The following is a 20,685-nucleotide window of genomic DNA, read 5'->3' on the forward strand; positions in this document are numbered from 1 at the left end:
GGTAAATCAATAGCAGTAACAATAAACATGATCACAGAAGCAGAAGAGATGGTTTAAAAAGCCAGGCTGGAAAACACTTAAGGAAGAAAGAGGAACACAATTAAAATATATCACTAGGCTAGTAAGCTGGGAACAAAAGAGAGAACAAGGGAGTGAAATTCATATACTATTTTGCAAGTAGCCTATAAGAATAACTGGTAAAATAAACTACAAACCACATACACAAAAAGCATAATTGACCTTGCTGATAACAGTGTAAAGAAGAGGGCTACAGGTGACCATATAATAAACTAAATGTATGATGCCATGGAAATAATGGGAGTCATTTGATAAAAGCATACCATCATTAATGTGCAATGAATCAGATGGCTGGAGCAAAAGATGATGCTTATCCTCTGTATTTACTTGCTCAAGTAAAAGCCTTGCTATGATTAGGCAAAAAAAAAAAAAAAAAAAAAAAAGCTCAGAAAGTTTTGTATAGTTCAAAAAAAAAGTTCAAGAACTATGTATAAACTGCCCTGGAGGTTCATTTATTCACTCTGGACATAATGTAATGAGCAGGTAAAGTGGAGCAGTAAAACATTACCATCTAGAGTCAGTGAACAGCAGAAACTACTCAGAAAGAGAAGACATTTCTCCCAGCTACTCACCCAGAGCAAAGATTAACTACTAGAAATACGGCTTCAACCTCATATAAAGTCTGAGTGTTTCTCAGAGGGGAATGGGGTGGCCCCATCTGAACAGATTATTTGTGGTAATTAACAGAGGTGTACCACTAACTCCCAGGCTACAACCTGACAAACAAATCTGTCCTGTTGAGAATTACACTGTTAGCAATCAAGTTTCCTGATTTTGGAAGTATGGTGATATCGCGGAGTGCCATCCTCAAGAGACCTTAACTCTACCTGACTTCCAGTGAAACCCAGTAACAAAGATTCCAAGCTGCCAAGAGTCTCTAACAGACAGTAAGAAGCCAGAATCCTAAGGTAAAAATTGAAATAACTGGAATTAGATCTAGGCACACTATCCTAGATCTTATTCAATTAAGTCCATCAGTAAACAATGCATTCTTTCTCCTAAAACCCATACCATACCATTCCTTCTTCTAAAATCCTACAGGCTAAAGTGAGCTGAAAGGCGAAGGTGGGTTTCCTGATACTTTGTTATCATCTCTGGTTCTTTCATTCACTAGTACATTCTTACTTAAGAAAGTCCGCTTGGGGCGCCTGGGTGGCTCAGTCGGTTAAGCGTCCGACTTCAGCTCAGGTCACGATCTCGCGGTCTGTGGGTTCGAGCCCCGCGTCGGGCTCTGGGCTGATGGCTCAGAGCCTGGAGCCTGCTTCCGATTCTGTGTCTCCCTCTCTCTCAGCCCCTCCCCCGTTCATGCTGTGTCTCTCTCTGTCTCAAAAATAAATAAACGTTAAAAAAAAAAAAAAAAAAATTTAAAAAAAGAAAGTCCGCTTAAAATTAAACATTTATATTCATTCCCTAAAAAACAAATTTGTTATAATCTCTTCAAATATTATATTTTCCTTTTTTTCCCTATTTACCTCCCATTTTCTATGATATTTTTCCCTCTTCTGTTTTCTGTATTCATCACATATCTGACTTCCTCTCCTCCCTTATTTTTAGTTTCCCTATTTTTACATCTACTGTTCATATTTATATCATACATGTTTACGGCTAATTTTCTATATCTAAAAAAGGTATTACCTCCATGAATAAACCTACAACATAATAAAATTTCTCTCAAAACCCAAAAAGCACCTGGGTGGCTCAGTCAGTCAAGCATCCAACTTCGGCTCAGGTTATGATCTCAGGGCTCGTAGGTTCGAGCCCTGCATCGGGCTCTGGGCTGACAGCTTGGAGCCTGGAGCCTGCTTCGGATTCTGTGTCTCCTTCTCTCTCTGTCCCTCCCCTATTCATGCTCTGTCTCTCTCAAAAATAAATAAACATTAAAAAAAAAATTTTTTTTAAGATAACTCTCTCCCAAATAATCCATACATACATTCCCAATCATTCCTGCTGCAAGAGAGTTTCAGAGCAGCCACATAAAGCCCTCCTCCAAGCAGCTGCAGAGTTCCTGTCTCCTGAACCTGCTTTCTCAAGCAGCTCTAGGAGAAGAATCACCTGGATGACATATTAGAAACTGAGATGCTGAGGCTCCACCCCCAAAAGCTTCTGAATCAGTGGGTCTGTGAAGAGGCCAAAAATCTGTATTTTTAAAGGTCCACAGGAATCCCAATACCATGTCAGCTTTGAGAACTACAGCTCTAAAGACTATTTTCAGTTCTACTCTTTGAAGCCCGAAGCCTCCAAAACCACTGTCGATTTCCATAAAGATGAGCATCAGTGGAGAGAACTAATCCTATTCCCCAACCACCTGAGACCATCTCTCTTGCGAAGATCCAGAACACTTAAGAACAAAAAAATACCTTTAAACCAGAAGCTAAAATTACAGACCTCTATGGGGGGTGACCATGAAGGCAGTTAATAGTTAATAATTGTAGCTACCATTTTCTGTGTTCCTTCTATGTGGGCCAAGAACTAAGTCTCCATCACAACCCATAATCCTTTTCCTTATTTGCCTTTTACTCCTCCCCTTAATCTAAAAGCTCTGTTCAATGCAGCTGGATATCTGTATCCTTCTCTCTCCCCTTATATACTCTCTTTTTATATACTCAGGCTATGCTGAGGAGAAAAGTACACAACGCATCACGCTTTCCTTTCCCCTATGTATTAAGATCCCTTATTTACCCTTTTTCTCCCCTCCCATTTCTTCCCACTCCTAGCAAAAAGGAGCCTTTTCTTCTTTGTGACCCTAGGAACATACTGCGCAGGGGAAATTGCCCCCATCTGAACCTGGCTCCACTCGGGTTTCTCTTGTCCTCTTCTGTTCTCTTCCTGGTGTTCTCTTTCTCAGTACGGTATGCATAATAGAACAGACATGGGCTTTGGGGGACATTTATTTTTTTTTTTCACTCTTGTTTATAAAAACACTTAAGCATTCAATCCCAGAGAACCAAAAATCCCACCTCCCCACTGAACACTACTAAGGGGCAGGTCTTCTGCTCCATACCTTTTCTGTTTTTCTTTCTCTCTTGTTAATGCTTTTAAAAATGAATGAGTTTTTGGGGCGCCTGGGTGGCGCAGTCGGTTAAGCGTCCGACTTCAGCCAGGTCACGATCTCGCGGTCCGTGAGTTCGAGCCCCGCGTCAGGCTCTGGGCTGATGGCTCGGAGCCTGGAGCCTGCTTCCGATTCTGTGTCTCCCTCTCTCTCTGCCCCTCCCCCGTTCATGCTCTGTCTCTCTCTGTCCCAAAAATAAATAAAAAACGTTGAAAAAAAAATTAAAAAAAAAATGAATGAGTTTTTTTATATAAATAAAGTTTTTAAAGTATGGAAAAACTATTCATATATCCATTTCACTGATGAAGAAACAGTATCAGACAGGCTATGGAAATAGTCCAAGGTCATTCAGTGACAGATCTGAAAATTAAATCTAGAGCCCTCTCTCTCTCTCAAACCTCTGAAAGCCTCTAACAGGCCATTCACATAATGCCTCTCATAATATTCAAACTCAGCTACCATCCATAACATAATCCCCTATACTCTCTCAAAATTTCATCACAAGGCACTTGGCTTTCCCACCTCAATTCTATCCTCAATTCCCACCTCTAATGGAATCTCTGCTCCATAAACTTCAATGCACTTTAACTTCTTTAGAGAATACTCATTGAACCAATATGTCTTGACTCTTATCAAACTCACACCAAAGGACAGGGCTTGCTCACAAATGTCTATGGATGAAACGTTTTATTCCACCCTCTCTTCTACACAGGTAAGAGGTTTCAGCAAACTCTCTGGTGTTGCATCAGACTGTGCTCTTCCACACTGAAGAAAGACCTTTTCCTCAAATTGACCCATGTCCTCCACTCATTTATTGTTTGCTGAGTGCCATGTATGTAGTAGAAATGAAAAGTGCTAAGCAGTGGGGAGACAGCAGTGAGAAGGAACATACTCACCAATTAAAGAAATCTAAAGATTTACTCAGAAAGTTGATATTCATAAAGATTACAAATGAGATGAAAATAATTAAGGGGAAAAATAGAAATGCCACAGAAGCATATAACAGAAAGAAATTCATCTAATCTGGGAAGTGAAGAGGAAAGTGTCATTAAACCTAAGACCTAAAGGATGAATATAGGGCAGCACAGAAGAGCTTTCCAGGCAGTAAGAACAGTACATGGAACAGCCCTGAGACAAAAAAGACATGACACAGTTTAAGAAACCAAAAAGCCCCATGTGTTGAAAAGGACAAATGTCAAGAAATAAATCTGAAGAAGAAAAGGAACAAGATCATGTGAGGTCTTCAACACGATTTGGTTTTTTTTATTTTTTTTTTTATTTTTTTTTTTTAAGTTTATTTATTTTTGAGACAGAGAGAGACAGAGCATGAACGGGGGAGGGTCAGAGAGAGAGGGAGACACAGAATCCGAAGCAAGCTCCAGGCTCTGAGCCGTCAGCCCAGAGCCCAACGCGGGGCTCGAACTCACGGACCGCGAGATCGTGACCTGAGCCGAAGTCGGACGCTTAACCGACTGAGCCACCCAGGCGCCCCAACACGATTTGTTTTTAAAGGATCAATTATTGGCCACTCCTCTCCATGACCACAGTTTTGAGAAACCAATAACATAGAATCTATACCACTCTATTGCACTTTTCAGAAAACTTTAAGAACACTTTTATTACTGGGAATGCAAGCTGGTGCAGCCAATCTGGAAAACAGTATGGAGGTTCCTCAAAAAACTAAAAATAGAACTACCCTACAACCCAGCAATTGCACTACTAGGCATTTATCCATGGGATACAGGTGTGCTGTTTCAAAGGGACACATGCACTCCCATGTTTAGAGCAGCACTATCAACAATAGCCAAAGTATGGAAAGAGCCCAAATGTCCATCGGTGGATGAATGGATAAAGAAGATGTGGTATATACATATATGTATACACACACACACACACACACACACACACACACACACACACAATGGAGTATTACTTGGCAATCAAAAAGAATGAAATCTTGCCATTTGCAACTACATGGATGGAACTGGAGGGTATTATGCTAAGTGAAATTAGTCAGTCAGAGAAAGACAAAAATCATATGACTTCACTCATTTGAGGACTTTAAGAGACAAAACAGATGAACATGGGGGACAAGACAGAAGAGACTCATAAATATGGCGATCAAACTGAGGGTTACGGGAGGTGTTGTGAGAGGGGAGATGGGCTAAATGGGTAAGGGGCACAAAGGAATCTACTCCTGAAATCATTGTTGCACTATATGCTAACTAATTTGGATGTAAATTTTTAAAAAATAAAAAATAAAATTAAAAAAAAAAAGAATACTTTTATTACTCATTTAAGTGACTCAAGAGTTTCATTCTAGTGTCCATTTTATAGTGAGTTTAACTGGCATCTTTTAGAGAAACAAGTTGTTTCATGCAAAAGTCAAAGCATAAATGAATACTACTTTGTTCAGACTAAAGTCAAATATCATGAGGACTAAAAAAGAAACTGTATTTGACATGGTTCTATGTACATCACATAAAATATAAAAAGCCTCCAAAAGTTAGCTAAGGATGACTCTAACTTGCCAACAGAAAACAGAAATAAAACTTCATTAAAGCTATGAAAATAACCCTCCCCCGTTCATGCTCTGTCTCTCTCTGTCCCAAAAATAAATAAAAAACGTTGAAAAAAAAAAAAAAAAAGGGGGCGCCTGGGTGGCGCAGTCGGTTAAGCGTCCGACTTCAGCCAGGTCACGATCTCGCGGTCCGTGAGTTCGAGCCCCGCGTCGGGCTCTGGGCTGATGGCTCGGAGCCTGGAGCCTGTTTCCGATTCTGTGTCTCCCTCTCTCTCTGCCCCTGCCCCGTTCATGCTCTGTCTCTCTCTGTCCCAAAAATAAATAAAAAACGTTGAAAAAAAAAAAAAAAAGCTATGAAAATAAAAGTATCTGGTTAAGATGATACATATAAAGGGGTACCTGGGTGTCTCAGTGGGTTGAGCACCCCAACTCTTGACTTCAGATCACGATCTCACGGTTCAGTTCCAGTTCAGTTCAGTTTGGGAGTTTGAGCCCCATGTCTCTCTCTGCCCCTCCCCCACTTGCACACTCTCTCGCACGTGCTCATACTCTCCCTTTCTCTCTCTCAAAATAAATAAATAAAAACTTTAAAAAGAACTCTATGGAGAACCATCTTTTTAAAAAAAGTACGATACATATAAAAGGCAGAAGCACCTTATCTCAAGTAAGCATGCAACTTAAAATAAATTACTTGATAGCAAACAAGGGATCCACACTTCAAAGTATCACCCAAATACTCATTTCATAAGAGAGGCGCAAGGCTCAAAGAAAACTAACAATAGCCAAGAAATTTTAAAGAATTATATTTACCATTTAACTTCCCCACTTACTGTACAGGCTAAGAATTCATAAAGAGGGGGAATAGAAAAAGAACACAAAAAGTAACTTTTAGGGGAAAGGAGCCACAAGAATACATCTGTTTTAAGATCTCCCCACCTCCAGGTTCTTACAAGAAACTTCAACTATCAATTACATTTTCCCTCATGTGTATCTCTAGCGTCCTCCTCTCTCCAAGATTGTTCCTATCAGCACTTATACTCAATCAAGTCTTCTTACTTAAAACAAACACAAAAGTCTCTCAACCCAGCACCCTCCTCTACTACTGCTCTTTTTCCTTTACAAACTTCTCATAAAAGTTAATTGAGGGGCGCCTGGGTGGCGCAGTCGGTTAAGCGTCCGACTTCAGCCAGGTCACGATCTCGCGGTCTGTGAGTTCGAGCCCCGCGTCAGGCTCTGGGCTGATGGCTCGGAGCCTGGAGCCTGTTTCCGATTCTGTGTGTCCCTCTCTCTCTGCCCCTCCCCCGTTCATGCTCTGTCTCTCTCTGTCCCAAAAAAAAAAAAAAACAAAACAAAAAAAAAAAACGTTGAAAAAAAAAAAAAATTTAAAAAGTTAATTGAATACACTCACTCTTCAAGCAATTCCTGGGTGCTTCGCACCCTCCAATTCTCCCCAACAGCACTCATTAAAATCACCAAAGATCTCCCAATCTGCTGTGCATTTTCAAATAAAAAGTCCTCATCGTGCTTGACCTCTTGGCAGCATTTATCACAGTTGACTACTCTCTTGAAACACTCATTTCCTTTGGCTTCCATATACCACACTCTGATTTTCCACTTCCTCTCTAGTTCTTTCTTAGTATCCTCTGCTAGCTAGCCCTTCTCTTTTAAATCTAGAGGTTCAATGGGGCGCCTGGGTGGCTCAGTCGGTTGAGCGTCCGACTTCAGCTCAGGTCACGATCTCACGGTCCGTGAGTTCGAGCCCCGCGTCGGGCTCTGGGCTGATGGCTCAGAGCCTGGAGCCTGCTTCTGATTCTGTGTCTCCCTCTCTCTCTGCCCCTCCCCCATTCATGCTCTGTCTCTCTCTGTCCCAAAAATAAATAAAACGTAAAAAAAAAAAATTTTTTTTTAAATAAATAAATAAATCTAGAGGTTCAAGAGGGTTTGAACATTGGCTCTTTTCTAACATTATGCTCTGGGCAACGTCACCATGTCCAAGGCTTCAAATACCATGTAGGTATATGCCAATGACTGCCAAAAGTCTAGTCCCGATCTTATCTCTGCTATGCTAACCCATATATCCAACTGCTTATTCAGAAACCTCAAAGGCACATCAAACTCAACATCTCCAAAAGTCAACTCATGATTATTCCCAAAAACACGAGCTTGAGGTATTCCCTATCTCAGTCCAGATGCATAAGCCAGAAATATCCACAAGAGGTGATTAAAACTACATGACCTCTAAGGTCCTATTCTACTCTAAACTTATAATCTATACCACCAGTTCCAAATGTGGTCCAGGGATCTCTGAGGGTCTACCTATCAGGGGGAGTCTTTGAAATCAAAACTATTTCCATAATAATATTAAGATATTAATTCTCTTTTTCACTTTCATTCTCTTTTGAGTATATATAGTGCAGTCTCCCAAAGGCTACATGACATATGATATCACAACAGGTTGAATGCAGAAGGAGATATGAGAATCCAGATGTCTTCTATTAAGCTAGATATTAAAAAGATTTGAAAATGTCAAACAATGTTATTCTTTTCACTAAATGCTTTTGTGTTTTGTGTTTTGGAAAATACAGTTACTTTTCACTTAAAAATGTTATTTATTTTAATACAGGTTTATTGTTATTTTAAATAAATTAATAAATATGTTTAAAACTTCCATGTCATGCATGTTTTCCAACCAGAATGCTATGAAACTAGAAATAAACTGCAAGAAAAAATCTGGAAAAAACACAAATACATGGAAGTGAAATAACATGCTACTAAAAAATAAGTGGGTCAACCAAGAAATCAAAGAGGAAATCAAAAAATACAGAAACAAATGAAAATGAAAACACAACAGTCTAAAATTTTTGGAATGCAGCAAAAGCTGTTCTCAGAAGAAAGATTATAGCAATACAGGTCTGCTGCAAGAAGTTGAGAAAAATTTCAAATAAACAACTAACCTGACATGTAAATGAGCTACAAAAAGAACAACAAATAAAACCCAAAATCAATAGAAAGAAGGAAATAAAAAAGAACAGACCAGAAATAAATGAAATAGAAACTAAAACTAAAACAACAACAACAACAACAACAACAACAACACAATGTAACATACCAATAAACCCAGGAGCTAGTTCTTTGAAAAGATCAACAAAACTGATAAACCTTTAGCCAGACTCATGAGAGAGAGAGAGTGACAGAGAGAGTGAGTGAGCAAATAAAATCACAAATGAAACAGGAGAAATGACAACCAACACCACAAAACTATAAAGGATTATGAGAGAACAGTATGAACAATTATACACCAACAAACTGGACAACCTAGAAGAAATAAATTCCTAGAACTGTATCACTTCCCAAAACTGAATCAGGAAGAACCAAAAAATTTGAATAGACTGATTACTAGCAATGAAACTGAATCAGTAATCAAACACTCAACAAACAAAAGTCCAGGACCAGATGGATTCACAGGAGAATTCTACCAGACATTTAAAGAAGAGTTAATAGAAAAAGAAGAGGAAGGAAAGCTTCCAAATACATTCTATGAAGCTAGCATTACTCTGATACCAAAACCAGATAAAGACATTACCAAAAAAAGAGAACTACAGGTCAATATTTCTGATGAACACAGATGCAAAAAGCCTCAACAAAATATTGGCAAACTGAATCCAATAATACATTAAAAAAATCATTCACCGTATCAAGTGGGATGCATTCCTGGGATGCAAGTGTGGTTTAATATTCACAAACTAATCAACGTGATACATCACATCAACAAAAGATAAAACCATATGATTTCAAGAGATGCAGAAAAAGCATTTGACAAAGTACAACATCCATTCATGATAAAAACCCTCAACAAAGTAAGTGTAGAGGAACATACCTCAACATAATAAAGGCCATATAATAAAAAAAACAAACAAACAAACAAACCACAGCTAACATCATACTCAATGGTGAAAAATCAAAAGCTCTTCCTTTAAGATCAGTAACAAAACAAGGAGGTCCACTCTCACCCCTTTTATTCCACAAAGTACTGGAAGTCCAAGCCATAGCAGTCATACAAGAAAAAGAAATAAAAGGCACACAAATTGGTGAGGAAAAAGTAAAACTTCCACTATTTGCAGATCACATGATGTTATATATAAAAAATCCCAAAGACCACCAAAAAATGACTACAACTGATAAATGAATTCAGTAATGTGTCCCAAGACACAAAGACACAAGACACAAAATCAATGTGCAGAAATCTGTTGCACCTATGCACTAATAATGAAGAAGCAATTAAGAAAACAATTAAGAAAACAATTCCATTTACAATTGCACCAAATATAATAAAATACCTAGGAATAAACTTAACCAAGGAGGTGAAAGATCTGTCTTCTAAAAACCATAAAACACTGATGAAAGAGATTAAAGATGACACAAACAAATGGAAAGATATTCCATGCTCACGGATTGGAAGAACAAATATTGTTACAATGTCCATACTACCCAAAGCAATCTACAGATTTAATGCAATCCCTATCGAAATACCAAGAACATTTTTCACAGAACCAGAACCAAAAAACCCAAATAGCCAAAACAATTTTGAAACAAAAAGAACAAAACAGAACAGAGGTATCACAATCCCAGATTTCTAGATATACTAGCGAGCTGTAGTCATCAAAACAGCATGGGAATGGCACAAAAACCAACATATAGATCAATAGAACAAAATAGAAAACCTAGATCCAAACCCACAATTACATGGTCAATTAATCTTCAACAAAGAAGAATGGTAAAAGACAGTCTCTTCAAAAACTGGTACTGGGAAAATTGGACAGCTACATGCAAAAAAATAAAATTGAACCTCTCTTACAACATACACAAAAATAAAAACTCAAAATGGATTAAAGACTTAAATGTGAGACCTGAACCATAAAATCATACAAGACAGCACAAGCAGTAATGTCTCTGACATCAACTGAAGCAACATTTTACTAGATACATCTTCTGAGGCAAGAGAAACAAAAGCAAAAATAAACTATTGGCACTAAACCAAAATAAAAAGTGTCTGTGCAGCTAAGGAAATGACCATCAAAACTAAAAGATAAACTAACTAAATGGGAGAAGATATTGTAAATGACATATCCAATAGAGGGTTAGTATCCAAGATATAGAAAGAACTTCTACAACTCAGCACACACACAAAAACAAATAATCAATTAAAAAATGGGCAGAAGACATGAATCAGACATTTCTCCAAAGAAGTCTCACATATGGCCAACAGACACATGAAAAGATGCTCAACATGACTCATCATCAGGAAAATGCAAAACAAAACAATGAGATGTCACCTCACACAGTCAGAATGGTTAAAATCAAAAACATAAGAAACAAGTATTGGCACGGATGTGAAGAAAAAAGAACCCTTGTTGTACTGTTGGTGGGAAAGCAAACTGGTACAGCCACTGTAGAAAACAGTAGGGAGGTTCTTCCAAACATTAAAAATAGAACTACCATATGATCCAGTAATTCTACTACTGGTTATTTACCCAAAGAATACGAAAACACTAATCTGAAAAGATACAGGCACTCCGATGTTTACTGCAGTATTATGTACAATAGCCAAATTATGGAAGCAGCCCAAGTGTCCACTGATAGATGAATGGATAAAGAAGGGCGGTGTGTGTGTGTGTATGTGTATATGTACATATATATATTTATGTATATATAATAGAATATTACTCAGCCATAAAAAAGAATGAAATCTTGTCATTTGCAACAACATGAATGGATCTACACAGTAGAATGCTAAGTGAAATAAATCAGAGAAAGACAAATACCATTAGATTTCACTCACATGTGGAATTTAAGAAACAAAACAAACAGAGAAAAAGAGACCCTTAACTATAGAGAACAAAAAGATGGATGGGTGAAATAGGTGACGGGGATTAAGAGTACACTTACCATGAGGAACACTGAGTAATGCACACTCACTATATTGTACTGAATCACTCACTATATTGTACACCTGATAGTAATGTAACACTGTATGTTAACTATACTGGAATTAATTTTTTTTTTAAGGGGCGCCTCGGTGGCTCAGTCGGTTAAGCCTCCGACTTAGGCTCAGGTCATGATCTCACGCTTCGTGGGTTCAAGCCCCGTGTCTGGCTCTGTGCTGACAGCTCGGAGCCTGGAGCCTGCTTTGGATTCTGTGTCTCCCTCTCTCTCCGCCCCTCCCCTGCTTGCGCTCTTTCTCTCTCTCTCTCTTGCTCTCAAAAATAAATAAACGTTAAACAAAATGTTTTAAACTAATATATACATTTAAATCTTCTAATACAGTAAATATCAATAGACGTAGCCCACATAAACAAGAGCTCTTTAAGTTTTTAAAAACTCATGAAGTGCTCTTGACACCAAAAAGTTTGAGAAATGCTAATCTGTACTTACGGTATATACACAAATAAGATACAAGATGATATTTTTAAATGGCCAATTCTCAAGTATCCTCTAGAAGCAAATGACAGGGCTCTCATTCAGTCACATAGATTTGGTTCCATTATTCACTGGGCTCCCACTATGTGCCTGGCACTAGGGATAAAATGAAATTATATTGTTTTGGCTCGCACAGAGAATATTTTCCATACCTTTGCTACATTTCAGTTCTCTCATCTCTATCAGATCCTATGTAACAATCATGGCTGCCTGAAAGAATGAGAAAAAACAAGCCTGCAATAGTCATACTACCTAGTCTAAATATAAAATGGACAAATTTAGTAGGGACCAGGCTAGAAAAAAAGGAGAAAACTTTCCAGCTCTAGGTCAGACCCATTACACTGTTCCAAGTAAACTTCCAGAATAACCAACACCCCCATAATATAGTATAATACACAAATACAAGTGACCTGCGGATTCAGCCTCAACTCTTTTCACATTTAAAATACAAAACCCGGGGTGCCTGAGTGGCTCAGTCGGTTGAGCAGCCAACTTCAGTTCAGGTCATGATCTCACTGTTGGTGAGTTCAAGCCCCATGTTGGGCTCTGTGCTGACAGCTCAGAGCCTGGAGCCTGCTGTGGATTCTGTGTCTCTGGCTCTCTGCCCCTTCCCCACTCATTCTCATTCTCTCTCTCTCTCTCTCTCTCTCTCAAAAAAAATAAAATAAAATAAACATTAATATATAAATAAATAAAATTTTAAAACCCCAACAACTACTTTTACAAATATAAGGCAGATCTACTGTAATCTATGAAATCCAGAAGAAACTATGTAACATTTGGTACCAGTTTGGCCCCTGGAATATGAGGCAGGGTGAGGATCTCAAAGAACATGATGTCTCCCACTGATAAGAAATGAAGAGCTGAACTAGAGCTTGACTAGAGGTGGTCCTAATCTTTTACTTAAGGAGAAGGAGAACTGAAGACAACGAACAAGACTGGGAATAATGAGGGGAAAAAAAAAAAAAAAAAAAGCCCTAGGAATAGGAACTTAAGCTTTGCTTACCCACCATCTAGTTATCCTGAATACTTATTCTTCCAAATTAATTTCAAGGAATACATCCCTATAAAAGTGTTTTATAGCTTGCGAGTCAGGATTATTTTTTGGCCTAAGTATGAAATTTTCATGACAAAACCTTCCCTGATACCGAAGAAATTGCTAAACCTGGTTAACTCTGAATGAGGATCAAGGAGAAAAAGCAGATTTTTCTACGAATATGTTTTTGAATTTTGTTAAAGCAGGGGCACGTGTCACTTTTTGAGGAAGGAAAAAAAACAAGAAAAAACAAACAATTTTGAAAAGTTTCCTTCCATATTCAATAACTTACTAATTTAAGCTAAGGCTGTAAAGGAAAGAAAGACAACTACTTTTTCTTTCATTGGAAGCGTTTATTGACTCCTTAAGGCAGTGTAGTTGCTCCCACTTTGTGGATCCACAGTACTTTACCATTCCTCTTACCACCCTGTGCTATTATTTACATATCTGTCGCTTACATGGAACTGTGGAGATGTTTTAGGCCCCTATATATCCCTAGTCCATGCAGAGTACACACTAGGTGCTCCAGACCCACTTGCTGACTGATGGATGCTCCCATTGATAAGTCTCAGGATCCAATTCTTACATGCAAACAGGCAAAAAAAAATACAGGAGTCTCATACAATATGAAGAGGTTAACCATTCCTAAGCAGGTAATTTATTTTGACAACATGTAAAATAACTAACTAAATAATAGTTACATGCATACATATATGCATTTATAATTCCAAACAAGCCTGGAACTACAGAGAAATTCTTTAATAAAATACTGTTATAGGGGCACCTGGGTGGCTCAGTTGGTTAAGCATCCAACTCTTAATTTCAGCTCAGGTCATGATCTCAGTGTGTGGGTTCGAGCCCCACACTGGGCTCTGCACTGATGGTGCAGAGAGCCTGCTTGGGATTCTCTCTCTCTTTCTCTCTATTCCTCCCCCACTCGGGTTCTCTCTCTCTCTCAAAACAAATAAATTTAAAAAAAAATAATTCACAATACACAAATGTAGCATCTATACAAACTTTCAGAGATGCATCAATTGAATAAGTGTAGTCCGATTTCATTTATAACCAATCAGAAAACAAAGCACATTAAAGCTAGAAATTAGAGGTCATCCAGCCTCATGCTCTTCAAATTTGTAGTTAACAACCCATTAGTAGGTCAAAAAAAAAAAAAAAAAATCTGATAGATTGGAGCTAGCATCTTTTAATAAAATCAAACGGGACTGAATTAAAAATAACAGCGTGTGTTAAAAGTAGTAGGATATTATTTAGTGGAACTTACAATTCATTTATATTTATACATATATGTAATTATATCCCTAAGAAAAAATAAATTTCTTATTGTAAGTGTCCTAGTCAAAAGAGTTTGAGAGGTTCCCAAGCTTTTTCATTTCACGGAACTCTCAGTGTCTCAGTAATTTTTTTCAAGGTTCCCCCTAGGCACCAAAAAATGCCTTCTATTTCCATTTATTAGATCCATACAATCTATTAAGTATTTATGTCCTAACAACTTAGTAGCAGTTTGAAAAATACATATAAATTGAAAGAAATATTTTATTACTAAATAACCACAGTTGCTTATTAATGGAATGAATGCACCTACTACACACAACTTCCCAAACCTTGAAAACACTTTGGACACTGCCACTTTCATTTACCGTTCATATGGATTTTTGCACAGTACTTTTTTTTTTATCACAGTAGCCCCCAAACCTAGTTTTTTGAAGACTTCCTGTCATCAAAAGGAATACAGCACAGTGTCACAGACACTACCTGAAACTAATAGTTTGAGCAGTGCCCCACAGATGTCAAATATCACACAGATACCCCACAGCTGTGAAATATTACCGTGTTTCCCTCAAAATTTTTTAAATATTCTACAGTGCCTGTGTGAGCTCACTATAGTCCTCAAAGGTACCTGACAGCACAGTTTGGGAATCCTGGGTTTAAGAAACAACTGATCTAGCCTGTATGCTTACTTTGCAAATTAAGAAATGACACTTAAGGTCACAAAGCTAGTAGAAAATAAAAACACTTGGGGTGCCTGGGTGGCTCAGTCAGTTGAGCGACCGACTTCGGCTCAGGTCATGATCTCACGGTTTGTGAGTTCGAGCCCCGCGTCGGGCTCTGTGCTGACAGCTCAGAGTCTGGAGCCTGCTTCTGATTCTGTGTCTCCCTCTCTCTCTGCCCCTCCCCTACTCATGCTCTGTCTCTCTCTGTCTCAGAAATAAATAAACATAAAAAAAATAAAATAAAAACACTTAAGGGTTAACTGCATCAACAAAAGTTTTGAAACAGAATCTAATCATGTGATAGCATGTTGATGAAATCTACAGATCTCTGAAAAACAACTAAATTCAAAAATACATTTAAGGGGGCGCCTGGGTGGCGCAGTCGGTTAAGCGTCCGACTTCAACCAGATCACGATCTCGCGGTCCGTGAGTTCGAGCCCCGCGTCAGGCTCTGGGTTGATGGCTCGGAGCCTGGAGCCTGTTTCCGATTCTGTGTCTCCCTCTCTCTCTGCCCCTTCCCCGTTCATGCTCTGTCTCTCTCTGTCCCAAAAATAAATAAAAAACGTTGAAAAAAAAAAATTAAAAAAAAAAAAAATACATTTAGGGGCGCCTAGGTGGCTCAGTCGGTTGGGTGTCTGACTTCGGCTCAAGTCATGATCTCACTGTTCCAGAGTTCAAACCCCACTTCGGGCTCTGTGCTGACAGCTCAGAGCCTGGAGCCTTTTTCAGATTCTATGTCTCCCTCTCTGTCTCTGCTCAGCCCCCGCTCGTGCTCTGTCTCTCTTAAAAAATAAATAAACATTAAAAAAAATTTTTTTCAAAAATACATTTATATGATTGTATAATAAAAGGAAATTGTTTTGATATTTTTTAGAAAAAAAGCTTCAAAAATTTTAAAAGTGGAAGTTATAATAAACAGTACAAAAGTGTCTAAAGTAAAAAAAGGAAAGTCATCCACTCCCTCAGGGATAACATAGCTGATAGTTTAACATATATCCTCACAGACCCTTTCCTACGGACATACAAAATCATAACAAAATCAAACTACATTTCTTTGTCCGTGTTTGTTTTTTCAAAACTGAATCATATTCTACAGTGTAATGCAACTTTTTTCTTTCACTCAGGATTATATCATGAACATTCTTCCATGTCAGGACATAATAGTAATTGCAAACACTCAAACATTTATGTGGTGCTTACTGTGCTTGCTTGAGGCCTAAGTAGCAACTCATTTAATTCACACAACAGCCCTGTCAGGTGAGAAACTATAATTATATCCAGTTTACAGATGAGTTTAAGTAATTTGCTAATGGCTGCATCTGATAAATGATGCATTTGGGATTTGAACCCAGAAAGTTAGTTGCATGGTCCTTGCACTCAATGATACACTCAGCTGCTTCTCATGAAGTAAATCTAGCTATCCCTCAACCTGTTAACAAGTGCATAGCACTTCACAGCATAAGTACACTATAATTTTAACTATTCCTCTACATTTAGGACTATTCTTGACATTTTTTAATTTTTTAATACTATTGGCATTTACTTGTAATAATGTTAAAATGAACTCCCTATAGATTTACTCTTATGCTTTTGTGTTAAAATTTCTGTAAGATAAACCCCCTAAAAATGAAGTAACTCTATCAAATATGCGCCCTTTTAATTTTGATAGATAATACCAAATTTCCTTCCAGAACACTGTCCTACTTGTACCAACTTATAGTCCCAATGACAGAGGGGAGGGTTGAGGTTCATTTTTAAGTCAACAAATATTTTTGATTCATGGAGAGGCCTATTTTGAGTTTTTCACTCTGACGCAGAATGAACAGACCGCCAGGTTGATTCACAATCATCCTCTAATTTGATAATTATCTGACTTTAAAGAGGTGTAGACTGTATAGTGAATTCTTCATCCAGTTATGAAACCACCTATGGGTGAGATATTTCCCCTATACGATACTGTTCACTTATGTACAAAACGTGGGAATTGGACTACCTGGCCTTTCAGATTTAAAACTCTCAATGCTGTAATTAAGAAGTGACTTCAAGTTATTAAAAGCCTATAATTATAGTACTAATTAGGCCAGGGCCTTAAACCTTCTATTTTCTTTAAATTATAATAACTATTGCCAGAAGACCTAGGCAAATCATTAAAGTAGCCAATAAAGTTTTCAGGATCCACCTGTGGCTTATCCTCAGTGGTTTTTTAATCCCAGGCTGTAATTCCCTGCAACCTAGCAAACTTGAACATATCTCTAGAGTATATTTCTAATAAGAGTTGATATGTGCCTAGGAACATGAACCAGTGTTGTGTTTTTTTAAATATTATGCCAAGACCACTCTTAAGTCAATTTATTCAACTAATATTTATTGACTGGTTTACTATGTACTAAGCACCGGGTGCACAATAGTTAACAGAGTAACTCTGCCATCATGGAACTTACAGACTAGACAAGAAAGGCAAATAACAAACCAAAATAACCACTAGTAAATGTAAAGTTACACTTCTGATAACAACAAGCAAAAAGCTATTAGTGCAGAAGAAAGAAAAAAAAAAACCCACTATGCAATCTTTTGATTATTTGTGGGGTTTTTTTGGACTATTTGCAACACTAGAAATTGTTTGACATGAGAAGAAAATGTCAATAAAGAAATTATTTCACAACCTCTCCTGCACTGCAAAAACTAGCAATCACAAGTGTAGATGACAAGTTAACTTTTTAAATCACCAGTACTAGAATAAAGTCACCAAGATGTCACTACTTTTCAGTTATGCTACTATGTGGCCCAAATATTGGTTTATCATAACCAAGACTATAAATGCTTTGAATTTCAAAGACGACATAACTATGAGTATCCAAACAAAATGAAAGATGACAAATCAACTACAATTTCTTAGGAGTACTGTTCAAGCAAAAAGTACATACAGCGGTAAAGCCATTCATTATAATAATTCATCACTTGTTCATAATTAACAAAATTATTGAAAATACTATTTTTAAAGAACAACAATCATTAAGCATTAAGGAGTTAGTGGTATGTCAAAAGGAACAAAAATAGATTTTTTTTTTTAGATTTTATAAAACCAAGTTCCAGAGTATCTATATTAATATCCAATTTTAAAATAAAACTAATTCTACAATGTTAACTAGACTTGTGATCATTTCACAATGCAAACATATGAATCATTATGTTGTACACCTGAAACATAATGTTGTGTCAATTATACCTCAATAAAAACAAAAAACACTTGTTCAGGAATAAGAGCATCATTCATCACACTTCCTTGTATCAATTTCCACAACTGCAAAACAAAAATATTTGCCAAACCTACCTCACATTGCTACGACGATTAAATAAAATAACGTATGTGGTGATACTCTGAAAAATATCAGTTATTTTAAACAGTTGCTTCTTTTTTGCCGCCACTATAACATAGCAATTTAAAAAATAACAAAATTGGTAAGATAAGGACTCCATCTCCTTTCGTCTGTCCATAAGTATTATAAAAGGGGCAAAAAACTGGCAATCAAAAAAAAGCACTAAGAAAAAATTCAAAACTTCATAATTCCTAAATTGATTACCCCCACAGGAGGCTGGTTGTTTAAGTAGTAACACTCTTACATAACAAAATATCTCAGAGAATCAGGGAAATTATCTCACATATGTATGAAATTGTTTACTGACTAGATGTCACCATCATCACAAACACAAGTCCTGCTACTATGAAAAAATGAGATACATGTATTTATCCACACATACAATGTATTTTAGCTTGATGTTTATTTTCTGATTAAAGCATCTTCAATGCAATGACGCTCCAATGGTTCAGATTCATTTTATTACACTGAATGGAGTTGGTCAATTTAGCACACCAAAACTAATTTCATGTTACACAACCATGGGTTTGAAGCAACTTCTACCATGGGTCTAAAACCAATCCCCCAAAATCTCATGTTACTGGCAGCATACGGCCTTGTTTAAAAACTGTGTTTTAAACCAAAAAATTTTTAAAGTGGAGAGCAGCTCTCAGTATTTTATCATTGCTTCTACAAACCGTTTCAGGCTGTTGCTAGGTCCGCCTAACATAGCCTTTCCTTTAAAACCTTTAAATGCAAGAGGAGGAGGTATCGTTAACATGGCAACATAATCATTAACGACTTTCCCAAATTCAAAACAAGGATCGCCATCAAAACAAAAATATCAAACAATCAGGCGGAGTGCATGGATACTGATTACTACTCCTGACAACCTGTCCTATATGAAGGATCTTTTTCTTTTATGAAAGACTTCCTACTACACTAAAACCACATTAAAATTTTATACCTATGGGCAACTTCCTATCTGAAAACTAAAAATCCAGCGAAATTCCAAACCGTATTTGGGACATCAGTTAAGTATTGTTTACCATGTTGCGTTACATTTAAAAAGAGGGCGGGGAAAAATACTGACAACTTTGAAAGCGTAGAGCTTTTTAAATCTCCCACTAAATCATTTGTGAATAAATCGGTAGACTACATTCAGCAGCTGCTAGACTGGAGCAGAAGATCAAAGTTTTTCCTATACTTGAGAATGCTTATCCCCACCAAAAAGGAACAGAAACCAGTCATCCTTGCCACTGGAGCCAGTTGCCCGGAATTTCCTAAAATATGCCTGATCTGCAAGCGAAGGAGGAGCACTTCTCCGGAGACCAAAGGCGAGAGGTATCTTACATCTTTTGCAGACGAGAGGAGGGGCGGGAGCAGGGAGAGCACTAGCAGGTAAGGAAGGAAATCCGTCTTCGGCAGGCACCAGTGGGACCTGAAATCCAGGTCTCAGGATGGCCCTCCCCGCAAAGGCTCAGGACACGGGGAGGTTCCCCGAGGGGGACGCCAGGCTGGGCCAGGACTCCCGGCGCCCCGCCCCGCCTCTCTCGCCGCCACCGGGGACCCGGGACCGCGGACAGAGGCAGCAGAAGCTAAGCGAGCGTCGGCGGTCCCAGCCACGTCCTCCCGCGGCTCACCTGAGAGTGTCGCCTCCGCCCTCGGCTCCCACGGTGCATCCCGCGGGGCCTGGCGGAGGGTGCAGTGATGCCTCCCCGACCGGCCCCAGGGCTGCCGGGCCTGGCCTCCCCGCTCCGGGGACGCACCGGGTGCCCGCCTCGCACCGGCTCCCGGGATCCGCCGGGCTGCAGAGAAGGAAGGAGAGGCAGAAAGGCTGCCTCCCCTCCCCCACAGCAAGACTCCCCCTGAGCTGCGGCTCTCTGCAGTTCCCTCTGGCGCAGGTCCGGCCCCGCTCCCCCGCCCGGGAGTCACTTCGGCAGCGGCGGCCCAGTCGCCATTACAGCCCAACAACTGACACGGAGGAGGAGCGGCGCCGGCGGCAGTGGCAGTGGCGGTCGCGCGAGGCAGGGCGGGAGCAGTCGGGGCCCAGGCAAACCTCGCGAGAACTGTCCCGACACGATTCTACAGGAATACAACCTTCGGTTAGGGCCATGTTGAGTGTGGCCGAAAGGTGTGGGAGGGAGAACGAAGAAAGG

At 38.8% G+C, this 20,685-nt stretch overlaps 1 protein-coding gene across 1 annotated transcript in view; it reads right to left on the bottom strand.

The window, feature by feature from the left end:
• The window catches only part of CEP350 (centrosomal protein 350), a 164,173-nt gene extending 143,866 nt beyond the window's left edge, over positions 1-20,307 (bottom strand). The window contains exon 1 of the mRNA XM_058701136.1: positions 20,170-20,307. The gene's annotated coding sequence lies outside the window, so the exon portion shown is untranslated. The remainder of the gene's footprint in view (positions 1-20,169) is intronic.
• Positions 20,308-20,685: the final 378 nt, after the last annotated feature.

Source organism: Neofelis nebulosa, chromosome 15 (genome assembly GCF_028018385.1).
Source record: "Neofelis nebulosa isolate mNeoNeb1 chromosome 15, mNeoNeb1.pri, whole genome shotgun sequence".
In the NCBI taxonomy this organism is placed as follows: Eukaryota; Metazoa; Chordata; class Mammalia; order Carnivora; family Felidae; genus Neofelis; species Neofelis nebulosa.